The sequence below is a fragment of the Aotus nancymaae genome, unplaced genomic scaffold (genome assembly GCF_030222135.1).
Source record: "Aotus nancymaae isolate 86718 unplaced genomic scaffold, 86718_ANA_hifiasm-v0.15.2.pri h1tg000029l, whole genome shotgun sequence".
NCBI lineage: Eukaryota > Metazoa > Chordata > Mammalia > Primates > Aotidae > Aotus > Aotus nancymaae.
Window position 1 is genome coordinate 57,687,993 of NW_026988442.1, and position 21,999 is coordinate 57,709,991.

Sequence of the window (21,999 nt, forward strand, 5' to 3'; positions counted from 1 at the left end):
AACATTTGCTCCTCCTGACTCCTTTTTTCTGATTATGCAAATTCTATTCCAAAGCAATCTTATCTCACTTCATTAAAAAGAATCAGCATCATTAAAGTTCTTTAAGGGCAGGTCAGTAGCGTGAAACCTTTGTATATTAAAAGTCAGAGGCTTAGAAGATATTCAATAAATGTTATCGCTGTAATGATAAAATGACATTTACCCAAAGATAAGTGGGAATTAAGACACAGGAGGCTTTAGCCTCAGATTTCTCATCTTCTTTTAATTCCTGATGATTGTGAGTTGAACAGTCTAAATTCATTACTCAAACTACCAGTAAGAAAATGTTCGTTGTTGTATATTTTGGTTTAGAGATTTTCATGACATACAAATGGTAAAACAAAAATATCTGTCACACAGACTAATTTGCATCTAGCTATTGACTTCAATTGAACGATTATGAAGACATTAACTGAGCGAAGCTATCATCTAAGGAATAAAAGAGCAGAAGCTATTTCTAAAGTATAGGTGAACATGAAAAAACTTTATTTTTTTTATGCAAGAAAACAGTATCATTCAGCTGTAAATTAATCAAGTCTTAACTACGGGTTGACTTTGTACCAGCTATCTCTGTGTAATAGACGACACATATATAAACAAATGATTGTAATAGAATACTATCAGTGTTATAGTATTAAAATAATTAACAAATGGAATGACCAATACATTTTATTTCATCTGCCAAACTTCATAGGTTGATGGTAGCTTCTACAGCACGAGTTAGAAGGATTTGAAAAGGTATTTACAACAGGATCAACTGGTGATGACTGCCATTGGTCTGGGATGGAAAGAGTCAGTCTGCCTGCTGTCTATTTGCTGTCTCTGCTGTGTGGTGTAGAACAGGTGCACAATGAGGAGGAAGAGGTTTTCAAAGGATCATTGACATTTGTGAAGAGCCTTGAAGACCTAAATATGAAGAAGGTGAGTGGTAATGAGCAGTCAAAGCAGAGGGGAAAGTATGAAGAAAGGCTCAGGTCATAAAGTAACCTAAGTGTTGTGCTCAGCACTTCTATAAGTGTGACATTGGTTGGGGAGGAAGTAGAGTGGGTGCCAGGCTAGAGAGCTCCACAGGCATTAATCTGAGGAGCTGCAACATAATCCCCTTGTTCTGGAAACCTGTATCAGAATTACCTAAGGTGCTTGTTAGGGCAACCAAATTAAAGTATCTGGATGTGGGGCTAAGAATCTGCATTTTTAACAAGCTCTCCAGATGATTCTTAAGCACACTAAACATTGAGAACCCACAGTCAAAGACTATTATAGCAGGAAGATAAAACTTTTCAGGAAGTTTTCATGCTGAGCAGTAAACTCATGCTGTTTACAAATAGTTCCCACTCTAGAAGTGGGTCAAGCTGGTGTTCATATTAGCATCCACATGCAAAGCCTCCCAGAATCCCCTTTGCAAGCCAAGCTGCTATATCACTTTTAGCTCATGAATTTTAGGAAGAACCCTTAGCTCAGTGTGCAAATTATAACACTAGAATTCAATTGTAATTGAAAATATATACTCAATTTAATTTCAGCACTTTTTAGTAAATCGAATCAAAGGGAGATCTTTCATCCTAGAGTCAGAAACACATTTTCAGCTGTAAAGATAAAAAGATTTAGTAAGAGAATAATACACTTTATTGTCATGATGGTCCAGATTACAGCGAGGTATGCAAGAATTACCTACTCTCAGCTGCAGGCTTTTCCTAGTTCACTATAGAAAACAAAGAAAAAATGCTACTGCTATTTAATGGAACCCCTTAGTTCACTAAATGAATTCTTCCTATAGTTAAGTAGACCACAACTAATTAGTATCAGTTCCCTGTTACATATAAATATATATCAGAAGTTTTTTTGTTTGTTTGTTTTAAATACAGCTTTGTAAAACAGAGAGACCTGATAAAGAAAATCCTAAAATTTGGGATTGGATTATTCTATTATTTTATTGTATACATTATAGAAAATGTTTATTCATTTCATAACATATAATCGATATGGGTTTATTCATTAACTCATTTCTTCAAATAATTTTTCTTGATGGGTACTGAGGACAATATTTATTGCTAGGAATTGAGGCAAGTAACAAACTATCTCCTGCCCTCATGGAGCTTCCTGTCTAGTGGAGGTAATAGCTATATTAATCAACAGTCAACCAAATATCAATTTAGTTTCAATGGTCTTAAATGCTTTGAAGGAAAGTCACATAACACTATGAGAATATCAACCAGGAGAAGCCCCATGTTTTGAGAGTTACGGAAATCCCTGCAGAGGGACAGTTGGCTTTGAGTTGTGAATTAAAGGAACGTAATTATGAATTTAGGAGATGGTGGTGGATTCTAGCTAAAGGGAAGTTTATATTTACAGACTAGGAGGGTGGCAAGTTTAGGAAATATAAAATGTAGATGGGGGTGAGGGAAACTTGAACAAGTGTACAAATTGAGGATGAAGAGTTTTGTAGAGGCTAGGCAATGCAAAGTCTTGTAGCCATGTAAAGTCTTTAGGTATTTTATTCAAACATGTAATAAGATCAGTTAACACTAACTACATGCCAGGTTGTGTGTGTTAATTTTACAAGAATGATGAGGAAAGGCTATGGTGTTGCCCAGAACCTGGTTTCAGGACTGAGCACCATTCCTTAGCTGCTGAGTATGTTACTCAATGACAGGAAGCCTAATCCCTTCCCATAAATTTCCCTTGACCAAAGCAGTCAGGGGAAATTATGGCTTTCCTAAATTACACCACTCTCTAAGTCAACCCTCATCCAATGACTAGATTTTGCTTATGTAAAAATCCCATCCTTCCGCCTTACTGCACCCAACTGCTCTACTAGGGTGAAGTGAAAACATATCCAGGAAAATTATGATGTATTATATAAAATTTCTCATTCAATGAGCTCATAATACACATTTTAGCAATTGAACTGAGTAAACATAATTGGAAAAATATAGAATATTTAATAACATCATATAAACATGTATACTGATTGGCCTCCTCATATAAAATAGAAAATATAACATCAATAAAATAATTAGATTGTTTTTTAGTATAATTTGTCAAGTCTGTTGAAAGAGGCAAGCAGATTTGTTAAGATGGTTTCATTGATCAGTAACAATTCATAAACTGCCAAATTTAAAAGTGAGTGTTTTTCTGTTCATATCCACATCACTTGACACTATTTAAGTTTCTCTCTTTCTTTAAACTCTCTATTCTTTTGCCTTAATGACAGTGTATCTTCTGATTGCTTCACAACTTTTCTGCCTATTCGTTTTCTCTTCCAAGGACCCCTTCTTCACGTGCCCATCCTTGCAAATTTAAAAGTCATACAATTCAAGACTCAGATCTTGTCCTATTACTCTTCTCATTTTAAGTATTCTCATAATTTCACCTATTTGTATGATTTACCTACTACAAAAATGATGGTTTTCAAATCTCATTTAATCCTAAACTTATTCTCCAGGCTTAAACTTTACATCTTCAGATGTCTGCTGTACATTTCCAACTGGAAATAAAATTTAAAAAAACAAAGCAAAACATAAACCTTAAACTGAAATATTAGTTTTTCTTTCAATGTAATTTCTTCCTCTATCTTCTCTATCTCAATTATAGCTAAATTGATTTACATTCTGTGAATTTTTTTCTCCCAAATATTCCTGAAATCAGTCTACTGTCTTAGATTCTAGCCTCCACTTGGCAGAAGTGAATTTTCTGTCTCTCTCACACTTTTGCTTCTGAACTCAAATTCATTTTTTATACTACTGCCAGAATGATCCATGGAAAAATGCAAATTCAATGTGTCATCCCTCAGCTAAAAATTCTCCAATATCTTCTTATTTTCTACAAATAAGGCCAAATCCTTAGCCTGTCATGCATATTTTTGAAGATAAGACCTCTAATTACCTTTCTAATACTAGATCTTATCTACACTTAAATGGCTCATGGAGCACTTTGTATGGCATTTAGTGGTGCTCAAAAAGTGTTCCAAAATGAATGAACACTGGAAATGTGTTGTAATATATCATTCATAACTAGACAGATCTATCAACACAAAGGGAGATTGTGAAGTAAAGTACTCACATTGTCAATAGCTAAGCAGTAGTGGTGGTTAATTAAAATGGCTGATACAGCAATTGGAATGCATGTACTGAACCAATGAGATAATTAGTGTGTGCTCTGATTTATACATGTCCACTCTAAGACAGATATATATATATATATATATATATATATATAGCCTCAGAAACAGGCAAAATCCTTTATAAAACACGTATACCATAACACTGTACGTATTTTGATATTCTTTACAGACCACTCTTAATGGCAACTAAATGAATGTTAAAATCACTTTTAAAAAAATAAAGTGTATATACTCTTACATTTACACCTTTTTAAATATTTCAGTATTTTACTGAGTTTAGGTTAAAAACATCTGCTGTAATAAATCTCTAATTTCCTTCATGCTTGGTTAAGTGGGTTTTAAAGTTACATCAAGAAAAATTTTGACAGTATTATATATTCTAATATAGTAGATGATCTAGCCAAAAAGAAAATTATTGGTTTAAGAATAGTAATGGATCAGTTTAAAATTAATTTTTTATGCAATGTACCAAATATTTCCTTTATTAAATTAAATAAGAGATGTGTCTGTATGCTCACAGTCCTGGAGAGGTATGTGCTGAAGTAGATGATGTTTGAACATAGGTCTATACCACAGAAACAAATATAAAAGCCAAAAAAAGGGGTATTCACATTTAATCTAAAATAATCCAGATGGTTGAGCTATTTATGCTTTAATTTTAAAAATACATTTTTCTAGACTTCCAATTTTATTTTTTATTTTTGCATTTTGGAATTTAGAATACACACAGGCACAAATATAACAATGCTTTGGCATTACTCAAACTATTTAATTAAAGATTAATATTGTCATTGTTTTTTCAGCCCTACAGGCAAAGCTTACATTATTTAAGGAAAAGAGAATGAAGAGCTGAGCAGTAAGTGGGTGATTCAGAGCTGTTATAAATACCTCTCCTGGAGTATTCATTCAAATGCTTATCCTTCATCAAGCTCAGGATTTAGAGTCAGAATTATATGGACAATTTCCCCATCTTGCCACTTTGCCATCTGTCCTAAAGTAATCATTATTTTTCAACAACAATTACATTGTGGAATCTTCATTAAGGAACAAACTACTACTTGGAACAATTAGGCTGGCATTGAGGCTGTTGGCCCAGCAAAGCTCACTATTCGCAAATCCCACATGCTCCACATATGTTAGTCCTATTGCAGACAAAACTAGGAGTCTATAATTTTACCCTGATTTGAGAGCTTAGAATAAAAAACTAGTAAATCAGGTAAATGAAATCAAATATCAATTTTTAGATAAGGAGCAAAAGTCAAGATCTTTTGAAACCTTCTTAATTGTAGGCAGGAATGGGACAATTCATACTTTCACTTTACTGATATATTCGTTGACCACAGTTCTAATTAAAACTTCCCATTTGATTCTTTTTTTTCCCATCATACCCTGCAGTCAGCAATTACAGTTATCTCTGTTGAAATGGCTTACGACCACTGAAATGGATGAGAGATTTTGTGTGCTTGACAATCTAATAATGTTATGCCCTACTAACCTTCCCTAAGAATTGAAATAATTTGAAATGATATGTGTACTAGGTAAAAATATCAACCAGATTAGTGTTCTATGTATTCCTTTGTTCAATAGCATGCAATCAATACCCACAGAAGCATATATGATCATTATGAAGAGGCCTTGAAAGAAAGGAATGTTTAAGCAATGGAGAGATAGTTGTGCTTTCGTGTTATACAATAATGGATGGAACCGAAATAGTAGATTCCATCAAGCTTTTGTTTTAATTTCTGGAGTATTATTTATTTCTCTTGCTTATTTTTTGGTCTCTGTTTGGCAGTGAGTAAAAATCACAACAAAGTGCATTTTCTATACCTAAAATTTTCTATGAATTCTTTTTCTTAAAAGACTTAAAATATTTAATCACAAAGTTTTGTATTCCTCATGGCTGACAGAAACATCTGGGATATTATTGACAGACTGAAAAATAGAGAATACCAGGTCAGTATCAAAGCAATGGCAAGTTGGCATATGTCACATTTGCACTTATTTATCATTTATAAATTCCTTTCTATTTATATGAAAAGAAAAGTGTTCTACTGAGCAAATATAGTATTTTAATAGGGGGTATCAGATATTAGGAAGAAAGCTTTCCAAATATTTGTGGGGAAAAAATGGAATCTCCTATCTTTCAAAGAAAAGTAGTTGGAATCATTGTGTACTGCTGGTGAGAATGTAAAACGGTGCAGCATTTTTTTTTTTTTTTTTGAAATCAGTATAGTAGTTCCTCAAGAAATCATAAACAGAATTTATTATGTAATATAATTCCACTTCCGAATATATCTCCAAAAGTACTGAAAGCAGGGAGTACATCCGTGTTCACAGCAGCATTATTCAAAATAGCCAAAGGGTGGCAACCCAAGTGTTCATCAGTGGATGAACAGAGAAAGAAAATGTGGTATATACATATAATGAAATATTATTCAGGCTTTAAAAGAACATTCTGATACATGCTAACATGGATAAATCTTGACAGGATATACAATATTTAAATAAACTTTGTTAATAGAGAAGGAGATTGCCATTAAAGAGTTTAAACTTAGAGAAACTTTAAAAAATGTTAGTGAATGTGTTGCATACATAAAATTGGAAAATACAAAGCGAAATGTTAATGGTATCTATTACTGTTTATTCATTTTAATTATGTCTATTTTCAATTTTGTCTATAATGAACTTTGTATAATAAACAGTTAAGGAAGGAGGAGGTGGGGGAAGAGAAGGAAAAGATATTGTGATTTTTTTTTTCTATTACCAGATGCTGATATCTTGATAAACATGGAATGTTTTAAAATAACATCTCACTTAGGAATTTTATGATCTCATTTCCCAATTCAAAGAGTCTCTTTTATGAAAATATTGCCCTCTATTGGAGTTAATGATGTGCTTTATTTAGTATCATCTGCTGATTTAATTAACATATGTTTACCTTCTCTTTTGGGTGATTAATGTGAGAGATGTTAAATGTGAGATAGCACACGGATTTCTTTAGCACTCCACTTGATAGCTCCCCTTCATTCATTAAAAATGATCATTACACTTTAACTTTTCTTTATCCCTCAGCTAGCTTTTAATCCATAGCTCTGTTTCAAAAGAGTATTGACACGCCTCCTCTGAAAGATAATGAGACTGTGTAACATCTTTGTATTTACTGTGCAACCCCTCTGAAAAATGCATGATGTAGACGTCATACAAATACCACAGCCCTGTTGAATCTTTTTATGTTGTGTTTCATGTTCGGACACTAGGCCAGTCAATAGACCCTTATTGCAAGTATAGTCCTCTCTTGACAGGAAAGTCAGAATTCCAAAGGCGTTCTGAGGAGTGTAATATAGATAAACCCAGGAAGTAGACATTGTTCTGCTGCTTTAACTTCCCTGGGATTCCAGGCCCTGAGTAGAACTACCCATGAGGAGAGCTGATGCTGAACGTTATAGAAAATCACAGTATTTACTACACTGGCTTTGTTGAGCACAGCAATACATAGTGGATTTAAACTTGATTTTTAGAATCTGCCTATAATCACAAGGTTTATGAGAAATAAAGCAGTAATAAACAACTTGATTCATGTTTTTAATTTCTTGTATTTCTTAGTTTTTCACTAGGCAATTAGGTTATTTCTAGCATGAAAATAATCAATTCTATTAAATTCAGCATTTTTAAACCAAAGAATGGTTTCATATTCCAAACACTTCTTTTTTAAACCCCAACATTATACAGTAGTTGCTACTGTCTTTAAAAACAGATACAACCAGAAAGTGTTTACCTTTCTATTTCCCACTGTTCATTCTATACTCACAGTTTTCAGGGCTCCCTCTGTGCTGATGTCTAGGATGAAAATCCATCTCTAACACTTCCCTTTCCTCATACTGCTCCTTGTTCTTTTAAGAGATCCCTGTAAAGACAGGAAGGACACTGTCATTTTGCCACACAGGCCCTGCTATCCCTCCACCTAGCCATCTCTTTATGTTCTGGATATTTGCCTCTTTTTTGTTTCCAATGGGAACATAACTTTTCTGTATCCCATTCTTGCAACGTCATGCTTCATTGAAAACTAGCTAATCTGATGAACTCCAGTGCTAATTGGTTCATGAGATTTCATTGTAAAATGTCAACTGGCTGTGGTGAAACCTAATGTTGCCCTCTTAGGAATAATGAATTAGCCTAAAGGAATGTCTATTGTATATGAGATTTTAGACACTATTTTCAGACTTAAGGGATAATTTTTTTTTTTTTTTTTGAGATGGAGTTTCCCTCGTCGCCCAGGCTGGAGTGCAGTGGTGCGACCTCTGCTCACTGCAATCTCCACCTCACGGGTTCCAGTGATACTCCTACCTCAGCCTCGTATCTGCAAATACAGGCACCTGCCACTATGCCTGGCTATTTCACCATGTTGGCCAAGATGTTCTTGATCTTCTGACCTTGTGATTCTCCCGCCTCAGCCTCCAAAAGTGCTGGAATTACAGGCATGAGCCACCATGCCTGGCTGAATTTTATTTTAAGTCAGTGGGTTTTTAAGTGTCTGTTAAGCCTTTTATTCTCAGTGTGTGGATCTCAGATCAACATCAGCATCTTTTGGAAGTTTGTTAGAAATATAGACTTTCAGGTCCCTTCCCAGACATAACAAACAATCTGCACTTTAAAAACATTCCCAGATATTTACGTGCACACTAAAATTTTATAATTCCACTTTTAAAATTTTTGCCAATATGTTTGCTGAAAAGTTTTATCCAATTGGTATTTTAATTTGTATTTATGTGGCTACTAGCAAAATTAAATGTTTTCAAATAATTATTAACCATTTATATTTCAATTTCTATAATTATCTATTTTTTCCCTGTTTTACATTTGAATGTTCATATTACTTGTAGGATTCATTGGGTATTATAAGTATTAATTCTTTTCTCTAAAATAAGCCGTATTCTCTTTCCTAGTTATTTGTTAACAGTGTCTCTTCTAAAAATACTTTAAATTTCAGAAAATATTAATCTGTAGATATTTTATCTTGAAACCCAAGGTAGCATATTCTGCAATTTATTTCATTTATGAAAAATATCACCTACGCATTTACAAACCAAAAATTGGTTCAAATGGCTTCATGTAATTTCTGATCATTCTGAATGTAGATGGAAAAGTTTTTATTTATTGAAGCCTGTCCATTTCTCACTAATTTTTAGGTCATATTAATAACTTTCTAATTTATTTTTGTTGGAAGTTACTTTGAAGTGAGTACCTTATCACTGTAATTTCATTTAGTCCTCAGAGAGTATAAAATAAAGAAGTAATTGCATTGTGTTCACAGATCTCTCGTCTGGAGTACACCCTTTTGTTGTCCTGCTCTTTGAACTCTATAATGTGATAAATCACTACTAAAAAGTTGTTCTTTCAAATAAAGTCATTCAGGAAGATTCCAGGTAGCTCTTGTGAGGAGAAAAGATAAATTTATTTCAGGCAAATCAGCTAAATCAACCACAATTATTAGTTGAGTGACAGATATTTTTGTCCAAGTGTCTTGCCTATTCATAAAGAGAACACATCCAAAGACAAGCTTAGAGAATCTTGAAATATTTGCACTCAGAGACCTCAGTTGTTATATATTCCTAAAATCTCTTGCTAGAAATGATTATTTAAATTACCTAAATTTAGACAACTCTATCAGAAATGTAGTTTCTAGAAATAGAAACCAGAAATGGGAAAGCGTTCCAAGAAGTTTCAGTTTATAATCAGGGCAGGTTTGTAAAAACAAAATTGCAATAGCTTTAGAAACAGAATATTTCCCTGGTGTTTTTAGTGCAGAGAAGAGACCCTAGAGGCCCCTACAGGGCCATCTGTGCTAAAACAAGTCAACTTCAGAAAACAACAGCAGCAGAAACAATCCCCATTACAAATGTACTTAAGACTTGTCAACAACTACCTTACCGCTCCCCCACCCCCAAAGGACCACCAGATTAATCTGTTGAAGCAAAGCAAAGTTTATTAAAGTTATATCAGAAAGGATTAATATCTTGATAATCTTAATAGTGTCTCAGAAACGGAAGGCAGATAAAGATATTTATAGTATTTTGGGTTTGGTCTCAGTGATTCCAGTTAAGTTTATTAAAATTTTGCTGGACAAAAGTTTATTAAACCTGTTTACTCAGGTGAGGAAATTGTTTGTCTAGAAAAACTGATTTTTAGGAATTTCCTAAGGTTATTTATTATTTTATCATTTTCCTGCATAAAAAAGAAATACAAAAGAAATTTTCCTTCATAAGAAATGCAGCATTTCTTTCTCCTCAAATAAATGCTGGAGTTAAATTGACAGAGGTGGTTTTATCCCTTATTAAGCTCTGTGGATGCAGTTGGTCTCAATTCCAAAATTTCTGAGGCGATTATCTAGGAGACAAATCTTTCTGCCTTCCTACTTCTTTGTCAATCCAAACATTGTAGTCATCCTAATCCTTAACAGGATTCTTTTAGATTGCTATAGTATAACTGCAGGGACCTCTTGGCTCCTCAAAATACCTTGCCATATGCTTGAAGATATCCACATTTCTGATTAGAAATGCAAGGTTTAAAAGACAAGTGGTTGGTTGAGCTAAAGCATGGGCTGAAACTCCTTGAAATGAAAAAAATGACCAGACTATTGGTTAACAAGTTTAAAAAGATGAAATAAATGCTTTCCCAGTTTTGAAAGGATGAGGAGCCACAAAGAGAGCAGAAGTACTTTAACATCTAAAATGTGGAGGAGATGAGAAAGCAGACTTCAAAGGAGAAGCAAAAGATGCAAGTAGAATAAACAAAAACCATAGGATGGAGTGTTTTGGTCTAGCTAATGCAAACAATCCCAATTCTGTATAATGGGAAAGTGTGAAAGATTAAATTGGTACATAAATAATTTAACCATTTAAAAATAAATCTGTAATTTCTGTATTTTTTTTAAAGCATTTGAAGTTAAGTCAGTTTTTACCTAACTGCTCATTGAACAAGTCAAGCCAAATACTATACAACCCCATATTTATAGGATGTGGGGACCAAGAGTGGCCTGTATTTGATCCAAGTCTAGATCCAGATATAAAATAATTACCATGATATGTAACATTGTTTTGTAATTCCCTCCTTGTCTTTGTTTATAGAAGACATTAAAACATTAAGACAAAAAGACATTAAAACACTGCCTGTAGTGAAGTAAGAGCTATTAGATGTTAGTGCCACATAATTTAATTTGTGGAAAGTATAAAACAAATATGCTGTTTAGGTGTCATTTTTCCAGCATATGTTTTATCCTCCTAGCATTAGTTGTCTGACAACAGGTGGCCTCCTAAGAATACAGAATGACAGTTTCTTAGTAAGTAAACTGTAAACATTTCTTCCTGGACTAGTGATGAAAGTAAACAATTAAGTCACAATTTTCACATTAGCAGATTTGAAGAACAGCAGTCAAAACTTATCTATTTATTATATATAAAGTGATCTTAAATACTGTTTCTATGATGGGAAATCAAGGCAGGATAACTCATTATGTTTTAAAGTATTTGCAAATAACTATTGAAACACAACCATTCTGTTTTATTGAGTTTATTAATAAATGTTATGTATATATACTAATGATTTTGAGCTATTGGATGTTATATTAGTCTGTTTCCAGGCTACTGATAAAGACATACCTGAGACTGAGACGAAAAAGAGGTTTAATTGGACGTACAGTTCCACATAGCTGGGGAGGCCTCAGAATCATGGCAGGAGGAGAAAGGCACTTCTTACATGGTGGTAGCAAAAGATGAAGAAGCAAAAGCCAAAACCCTTGATTAACCCATCAAATCATGTGAGGTTTATTCACTATTACAAGAATAGCATGGGAAAGACCCACCCCCATGATTCAATTACCTCCCCCTGGGTCCCTCACACAACACGTGAGAATTCTGGGAGATACAATTCAAGATGAGACTTGGGTGGGGACACAGCCAAACCATATCATTCTGCCCCTGGCTCCTCCAAATCTCATGTCTTCACATTTCAAAACCAATCATGCCTTCCCAACAGTCCACCAAAGTCTTAACTTATTTAAGCATTAACCCAAAAGTCCACAGTCCAAAGTTTCATCTGAGACAAGGCAAGTTCCTTCTGCCTATGAGCCTATAAAATCAAAAGCAAGCTATTTATTTCCCAGATACAATGGTGGTACTGGCATTAGGTAAATACAGCCATTCCAAACAAAAGAAATTTACCAAAACAAAGGGGTTACAGGGCCTATGCAAGTCCAAAATCCAGTGGGGCAGTTAAATTTTAAAGCTCCAAAATGATCTCCTTTGAGTCCATGTCTCACATCCACATGACACTGATGCAAAAGGTGAGTTTCCCATGGTATTGGGCAGCTCCACTGCTGTGGTTTTGCAGGGTACAGCCTCCCTCCTGGCTGCTTTCACAGGACGGTATTGAGTGTCTGTGTCTTTTCCAGGCACACAGTCCAAGATGTCAGTGGATCTACCATTCTGGGTTCTGAAGGATGGCGGCCTTCCTCTTACAGCTCCACTAAGCAGCGCCCCAGTAGGGACTCTATGTGGGGGCTCCATTCTGCACTGCCCCAGCAGAGGTTCTCCATGAGGACACTGCCTCTGCAGAAAACTTTTGCCTGTGCATCCAGGCATTTCCATACATCTTCTGAAATCTAGGTGGAGGTTCCCAAACCTCAATTCCTGACTTCTGTACACCCACAGGCTCAACATCATGTGGAACCTGCCAAGGTTTGGGGCTTGCACCCTCTGAAACCATGGGCCAAGCTGTACTTGGCCCCTTTTAACCATGGCTGGAGTAGCTGGGACACAGGAAACCAAGTTCCTAGGCTCCATACAGCATAGGGACCCTGGGCCCAGCCCATGAAACCATTTTTTCCTCTAAGGCTTCCATGTCTGTGATGGGAGAGGCTGTCATGAAGACCTATCACATGCCCTGGAGATATTTTCCTCATTGTCTTGGTGATTAACATTTGGCTCCTTACTACTTATGCAAATTTCTGCAGCCAGCTTGAATTCTCCTGAAAAAAAAAAATGAATTTTTCTTTACTACATTATCAGGCTGCAAATTTTCTGAACTTTTATGTTCTGTTTCCCTTTTAAAATTGAATGCTTTTAACAGCACCCAAGTCATCTCTTGAATGCTTTGCTGCTTAGAAATTTCTTCAGCCAGATACCCTAAATCATCCTTCCCAAGGTGAAAGTTCCACAGATCTCTGGGGCAGGGGCAAAATGCCACCAGTTTCTCTGCAGAAACATAACAGTATCCTCTTTGCTCCAGTTCCCAACAAGTTCCTCCTCTGCATCTGAGACTACCTCAGCTTGGACCTTATTGTTCATAAAATTACCAGAGCTTTTGTCAAAGCCATTCAACAAATCTCCTTCATTTTCCTGTATTCTTCTGAGCCCTCCAAACTGTTCCAACTTCTGCCTGTTACCCAGTTCCAAAGTCGTTCCACAATTTTTGGTATCTTTTCAGCAACGCTCCTCTCTACTACTACCAATTTACTGTATTAGGCCATTTTCACACTGCTGATAAAGACATATCTGAGACGGGGAAGGAAAAGAAGTTTAATTGGAATTATAGTTCCACATGTCTGGGGAGGCCTGAGAATCATGGTGGGAGACTAAAGGCACTTCTTACATGGCGGCAGCAAGAGAAGATAAGGAAGAAGCCAAAGTGGAAACCCCTGATAAACCCATCAGATCTTCTGAGACTTATTCATTACCATGAGAATACCATGGGAAAGACCCGCCCCCATGATTCAGTTACCTCCCCCTGGGTCCCTCCCACAACACATGGGAATTCTGGGAGATACAATTCAAGTTGAGATTTGGGTGCTGACACAGCCAAACCATATCAGATATAAATCACTTCTTCCAATCATGGATATATCCCTCTGATGTATTAAATTTATATGGAAACTTTCTGATCATAGCACATAAAAGTGATAAGATGAATATTTTTAAATAATAATGATTATTGTTGTTGATGTTGTTGGCATCAATCCCATTAGCTCCTGCTTTTGTCTATTGAGTTTTGCTATTTTTGAGACAAGGTCCCACTCTGTCACCCAGGCTGCAATGCAGAGGTACAATCGCAGCTCACTACAGCCTCAACCTCCTAGGCTCAATTGATCCTCTCACCTCAGCCTCCATAGTAGCTGGGACTACAGGTGTGCACACCATGACTGGCTTTTAAAAAAAAAAATTTGTGGAGATGGAGTCCCATTGTGTCACTCAGGCTTATCTTGGACTCCTGGGCTCAAACCCAGGATCCTACCACCTCAACCTTCCAAAGTGCTAGGATTACAGGTACCTGGGTAGATCATGCTTTTAAAATATAGTAATGATGAGGGTAAGCGAAACTATCTTTATAATTTTAAATTTTATGATAAAGACTCTACTACCCAAAATTAGTCTGAAAACGAAAACAATGGATTAATTCTCTATCTTTTCCCATAATCATTAATTTCCTTTCACTTTATAGTTTTGAGTCAAAAATAATTGCATACTCAATAGTCTTTATATAATATTCTGTCTTAAAAATTATTAGAGTATGCAAAGAGACGATTTTTTGGATTTGCTACCAAAACATAAAAACTACATTAACACAAATTTACTACAGATCATTTATGGCATTTTCCTGCTTCATTCTTTAATCAATTGTTAGCCTTCTAAATAGGAGGTACTATTTGGGGTTTCAGGCTAAGGTAAATTTAGAACAGAGAAGCCAAAGAACCCTTACATTCTTTGTGTTTTTAAAAAATTTTTAGATTTGGGGGTACATGTGCAAGTTTGTTACATGGGTGTGTTACATAATGGTGAGATTTGGGCTTGTATTGAACCCATCACCCCAATAGTGTGCATAGTACTCAACAGGTAGTTTTTCAATCTTTGCCTCCCTCTCTTCCCCCTTTTAGAGCTCCTTGTGTCTATTGTTCCCAGCATGATGTCCATGTGTACCCAAGGTTTAGCTCTCACTTATAAATGAGAATGTGCTGTATTTGGTTTGCTGTTTCTGCATTAATTCACTTAGGATAATGACCTCTAATGGCATTCATGTTGCCACAAAGGACATGACTTTACTCTTCTTAAGGACTGCATAGTATTCCATGGTGTATATATATCACATTTTCTCTACCCAACTCACTATTAGTGGGCACCTAGGTTGATTCCATGTCTTTGCTATTATAAACAGTGCTGCGATAAACATATCAGTGCAGGTGTCTTTTTGGTAGATATACAGTAATGGGATTGCTGGGTCAAATGGTAGTTCTAGTTTTAGTTCTTCAAATTGCTTCCCACAGAATCTCCTAACTGCCACCCACAGAAGCTGAATGAATTTACATTTCTACTGACAGTATGTAAGTATTCTCTTTTCTCCACAATCTCACCAACATCTATTATTTTTTGACTTTTTATTTATAGCTATTATGAGTAGGTTGAGTTGGTATCTCATTGTGGTTTTGATTTGCATTTCTCTGAAACCAGGAAAAGAGCCTGAATAGCCAAAGCAATCCCAAGTGAAAAGAACAATGTGGGAAGGGCATCACATTACCTGAATTTAAACTATAGTGCAAGGCTACAATAACCAAAACAGCATGATTGTGGTACAAAAACAAACACACAGACCAAAGGAACAGAATAGAGAAACCAAAAATAAAGCTGCACACTATAACCAACTGATCTTCCATAAAGTTGACAAAAATGAACACCCTATCCAGAATCAATAAGGAACTTAAATTGGTCAACAAGAAAAAAATCACATCACCCTAATTAAATATGGACAATGGACGTGAAAAGACACTTCTCAAAAGAAGACATACAACCAGCCAACAAACATATGAACTCTCACTTTCCAAAGCAATAGTTAAGACTAGCCTTCTTTCCACCCTCTGGCTGCATAAAGGAAGGCTCAGAGTCACCAGGAATGAGAATGTCTGGGAAAACTGCTTTGTAAAGATTGTCAAAGGTTCTTTCTTCATGCCTTTCTGCTCAGAGAATGGAATAATTATTGTCTTCCTGAATTAAGTTGGGTGGTGTTCAAGAGAGAATCCCTTAGAGAACTTGGCATGTGTCCCTTGAAATTGGGTGGTCACACAACTGACACCTGACTCATATGTAAACAGTTTTTAAAGGTCAAATCTTGGTAGGATTTGCACTGTAATGAAGAGAAGCAATATATTTGCATTAGAAACATGGCAGCCTTCTTCCTGGCAGGGCAGAGGTGACTGTTTTTCAGAAGCCAGCTGTGCAACCTGTAGAAGTGAACTAGAACTGAATTACCTAGCTTATGCTAACATGCAAGACCTGACTGGATGGTTACTTCAACCCAACAGAAAAAGTCCTCCTGCATGGATGGCAGGAGCTGAGGAAGAAGTTTTAAACAGCTTAATCAATGTATAATTTACACAAAATACGCCATACAAACTTAAGTGTACAATTTGATATATTTTGAAATATGTATCTATTTAAGAAATCATCACCACAATAAAGATAATTAACATCCATCAAACCCATCCATTTTCTCCTCACCAATCTCATCCTCCCATACCTCCTAACCTTTTTCAGAGGCAAGCAATAATCTACTTTCTGCTATTATTGATTAATTTGCATAGTCTAGCATTTTGCAAAAATAGAATCATATAATATATTCTCTTTCTTATTCTGGCTTCTAACACATGGCATGATTTGGGGGCAATTCATTCACAATTTTGTGTGTATCAATAGTATGTTCCTTTCTGTTGGTTAGTACTATTGTTGTATAGCCATACAAGGAAATAATAGTTTATCTGTTGCTTATCTGTTCTTCTGTTGATGGTCATTTGGGTTGTTTGAGGCTATTACAAATAAAACTTCTATAAATATTTTTGGAAAAGTCTGTGTGTGAATACCCTCTTTGATAAATATCTAGGAGTTGAATGGCTGGATAATGTAGTAGTTGTATCTTTTTTTTTTAAGAAACTGCTGACCTGTTTTCCAAAGTGGTTGTACCATCTTATACTCCTATCAGCAGTTTACAGAGTTCCACTTTCTCCATATCCTTGGTAATACTTGATATGGCCAGTCTTTTTTATTTCAATTATCTTAATAAGATTTTCGAGATAATACAGAGTGACTTTTAACATGAATTTGTCTGTTAACAAATGAAATCGGATTTTGCAATCCAAATATCTTTAGTTAAAAGTATAAGTTTTTCACTTACTTTTATTAGCCCTTCTATTTTCACATTTGTGAGTTCAAACATTCTTCTTATATTCTGAATATAATCCATGATTTATAATTTGCAAATATTTTTTCTAATCTATTGCTTGTTTCTTGATTTTCTTAATAGTGTTTTTCTGAGAGCAGAAGACTTTAATTTGGATGAAGTAGAATTTATCATTTTTTCTTTTGTAGATTATACTTTCAGTGTCATAGCTAAAAAATTTTTGCCTAGCCCAGATAACATTTTCTGCTTTGTTTTTTCATAGAAATTTAACAATTTTAGGCTTCACTTTTTTTTATTAAAGTTTTGTAAGTGGTGTGAGCTGTGAATCAGGATTTTTTTTCCTCTTTTTGCATATAGAGCTACAATTGTTGTTGCACCATTTATTAAAAAGAATATTCTTTCTCCACATAATTACCTATAAAGCTCTGTCAGTTATCAGTTGTCCAAATATGTGTGGATTTATTTCTAGATTCTCTAGTCTATTAATCTACTTGTCAGCCTTGACACCACACTCGTAATTTCTATCATTTTAGAATAAGTCTTAAAATCAGATAGGGTCTTCCAACTTTGTCATTCTTTTTCAAAAAATGTTCTCACTATTCAGGGTCTTTATAAAATTTTTAGAATCTACTTGTCAATTTCTGCAGAAAATTCTGCTTGGATTTTGACTGAGATTGCTTTGAATCTGTAGATCCAATTGAGGAGAACTGACACCTTAAGAATATTGAGTAATTGGACTCAATACAAAGACCATTTACTTATATCTTATAAAATTTCTCCCAGCAAATTTCTGTAGATGTTCATGTACAGACCTGGGACATTATTTAGATTTACCTGTCTCTGGCTGAGAGACCACGTAAACAAATTTTCTGACATACAAGAACTATACACTTCATTTCATAGAGAGGAAGGAGCCACACTTAACCCCTCATAAAAAGAGTTGTGTATAAAATGAGGCAATGGAATCTCCTGTGGTTCATGCTGCCATGGTTGCTAAGGGTAGGAATGATGGGTGGTAGTAGGCTCAGGATTGAAGTGAGCTGTCTTGAGAAGGACTTAGGGTGAGACTAACATTCTCAGAGAGAATAAAGTTTAAGAATCTGCTCAGTTAAGTTTTTCATGGTGAAATTTAAAACTTTATTTTTAGACTTGCCTAAAATGGCTACTTCTTTGCCCTTAATAAAGACATACTGATATATCATTTATTTCAGTATCACAGAGCTTAACTTGTTAGATGAAATAACTTCTGTACTCTAATGCTAATTAACATAAGGTCAGGTTCTATTTAATATTAGCAAAATTCCCTGTCTGGCAACCTTTAAAAACTGAATAGCCAATAATTTGTAGAGGATAGTATAGGCATTGACCTCCCTAGAGTCAAAAGGCTACATGACTGTAGAGCTTCCTATGACACCTTAGAGCTCTGTATGCAATTAGATAATAACGTTAAATAAAAATCCACATGGCTTTAACAAAGAAGACCATTTTCATTCACACCCTTAGTGGATTTCCTTCTCTCTTGCACAATCCTGAATCATTTTAGACTGTGGGGAAAATATTGGTATTAAAATGCCTCACAGCTATGTCAACTCCCTTGAGTGGCAGTTGACAGTTCTGAAAGGCTGTGGCCTTGTAGGCTGATGAGGTTCCTACCCATCCTGAATTCCAAACAGAGAGAGTTATTTTTAATTTCACTATCAGTGCACATGACTGTCTTTGCAGGGAAAATGAGCCAAATTGACATGATGATTCTATTGCTGAGGTGAAAGGCATTGAGGTGCAGCCAGTAGTTTCACATGGTACTTAAGGATAGTAGACAGCTTTTCAAAAATAACAAAAAAAAATTAAATAGTGATTTCAGGCATACCAGATGTTTACTACTGAGAAAATGAAAAGTTAAAGGGATTATTTTAGATTAATTCTACCTAATTTTAGATTATTCAACCCACACCTGATAATTCAAGGGCTGATGTTTAATGGTAATGGTGCAAAGACTAATTTAAGGAGATTCCTTGTCACTCATTTCACAGAGGACATGTTCAATCCTACCAACATTTTTATCTCCATAAGAACTTTATTCAACTCACACATGATTCAGCTCCTCATAAATCACTAAGCTGTCAAACTCAAACTTCAATTCACTCGATTTAACACTTATTGGGCAAATAGTATGCACAAAGCATTAAACTGGAACTGGAGGAGACTCCAAGAAAAATAGCACAGTCTGCATTCTCCAGAGAGCCAGAGTCCAATAGGGAAGAGAAACACACATTAACAATTTTAAAAAAGGGAAACTCTGGTAAGTTTTTCTATTATTAAGTTGTAGAAGGAGAGATGAATTCTGGCTATGTGCAGAAACATAAACACTGTTTTCCATTATTGATGACTTCTGTAACCTCTTCATAAATCTCAGCTTTCACTCATCATGTTATGACATTATCAAGTAGAATGCTTTCAGTTGCAAGCCCAATAATTAACTAACAGTGGCTTAAATGAGAGAAAGAATTATCACACACACAAAAGATAATCTGAAAGTAAGTGGTTCTAAGTGTTGCATAGAACATCATGATATTATTAAGAATCCAGGTTCTAACTCTCTACTCTATTGGAGAACTTGATTTTTCATCATTTATTATAGCTTGTTACCTCTTGGTTGCAAGACGGCTGCCTCAAGCATTACATGCTATACAACCCATTCAAAGTCAGAAGAAAGAGGCAAGATTTCTCTCTATTCCTTCATATCTGAGGAAAATATTCTGCTCAGTAGGCACCCAGGATACTTCTTTTACATCTTATTTGTCAGTACTGGGTCATGTTTACTTATAAATGAGCATTTAGCAAATAGGGAAATATTCATATTACCTGTCTTTGGCCAATCATGATACACTTCCAGAAGCTGTGGAGGCTCATGCTTTCTCTGAGAGTGCTACTGCTCAAACAAAACCGATAATCTATAAATCAAAGGAGTTTATAGAAGGGAGGCAGTTGACAACAACAGTGTCTGCGAGAACACATTAATATAACTAAGTACTTAGATTATGCAATCACCCAAACTGAATGACTACACTGTTGAGCTCAGAAACCAATACTCCAAAATATGGTGCTTTGACTCACTGAACTGAAGAAGACTCAAGCAAGGTCTGTCTGATCTTCTCCTCTCCTGACTCTTATCTCCTAAAGCACAGGATGAAGTTGTTCTCTGAAGCTCCTTTATGTGATTAAAGTCTGGCCCTGACACAGAAGAAAACAATTCATCATAGCACCTTCTCTGAGTTTTCATTAATTGAACTAATCCCTGGAAGAATGACTGAAGTGTGTCAACACACAGGTTTGTCACAAACCACTGCCTGCTCTGTGGGCCCAACAAACTTTGTTCCAAGCCACTGAATGTTTTTCAAGCTCATTGGATTCCCCTAAAAATCACTTACTACCTTCCCTAAAATCATCCATACTACCCCAACTCCCTTTACCCTAAGAAGAAGGGTACATAAATCATCTGTATCCCTTTATGGGATGGGGCAATTACTGAATTTCCTCCATGCACATTAATAAATTTGTATGCCATTTCTCCTACTAATCTGCCTTTTGTCAGTTGATTTTCAGAGGGTCCTCAAAGGGCAAAGATAAAACTTCCCCTTTCCCCCATAACACCATCACTACACCTAAAATAATCCTAATCAATAAGCCATTCGTGGGGCCAAAGACCATCGTGGCTCAGTTAGGGGGCAGGTGTTGGAGTGCAATGTTACAGGACAGGCATGTAGACATGTGATGTTCGGTCCATATTCCAATTGCCTGAGTAGTTTTTAAAAATACTGATGCCCAGGTTACTTGAGATTCTAATTTTCAGATTTTATTGGTCCATGGTAGGACCTGGGGTTTGTTTGTTTTTTGGTAGGTTGGTTTGTTTTACATTTCCTAAGCAATTTTTGAATGTAACTGACCCAAAAAGCCTAAGCTTGACTACAAATTTAAATAGGTTTCTTTCTGACAATAGGTTGCCAAACTCTCTTTTCCTAGAGCATTTACTTTAGAATACTTACAAATGTAAATTTTTATCTGTTCCTTTGAAATGTATATAAATCTTTTGCGAGTTTCATAATTCAGGAAATGTCATCCTCAAGAATCTGGGAACCATCTCTTTGAAATCTGAACATCGGAGGAGATAGCACCCCTACTTCTCAGTCATTTTGTGAGAGTAGGAACATGTCTTCACAGCAAAGTCACCAATTAGCAAACACAGAGGGCCTAATCACAGACAAAACCTTTGCAAACTCAATTATAACCCAATGTGTTCAATATATCAACATCTTCCCTGCATTGATCAATATCTTCCCTGCAGTCCTCCAGCACTTTTTCCCTAGGCTCAGAGCTCAGTACTTAAAAACCCTCCTGCCTTTGCCTCAGCAGAGTTGGGTATAAAAACTTCATCTATGTGCTCTGCCCTATTTCGGGCAATAGTATTCGAATAAAATCAATGTTTGTTCATCCTGTCCAGTGTAATTTTTTTTTAACATAATCACAATTAAGAATTTCCAAATGGCTCTGGAGAACCAACTGTCAGTCTACTTAATTTCAGCAGACCTTCATCTTCCCATATGTTAATAGACTTTCCATATGAG

General features: G+C 35.5%; 1 long non-coding RNA gene across 3 annotated transcripts in view; it reads right to left on the reverse strand.

Moving 5' to 3' along the window:
- Positions 1 to 7,735: 7,735 nt before the first annotated feature.
- The window catches only part of LOC135276940 (uncharacterized), a 46,499-nt gene continuing 32,235 nt past the window's right edge, over positions 7,736 to 21,999 (reverse strand). For 2 of the 3 annotated variants that reach the window (XR_010344490.1, XR_010344489.1), the window contains exon 3: positions 7,736 to 8,066. This is a non-coding gene — a long non-coding RNA (uncharacterized LOC135276940). Of the gene's footprint in view, positions 8,067 to 12,962; positions 13,185 to 21,999 lie in introns of those variants that run through there. The other variant, XR_010344491.1, reaches the window with a different exon arrangement.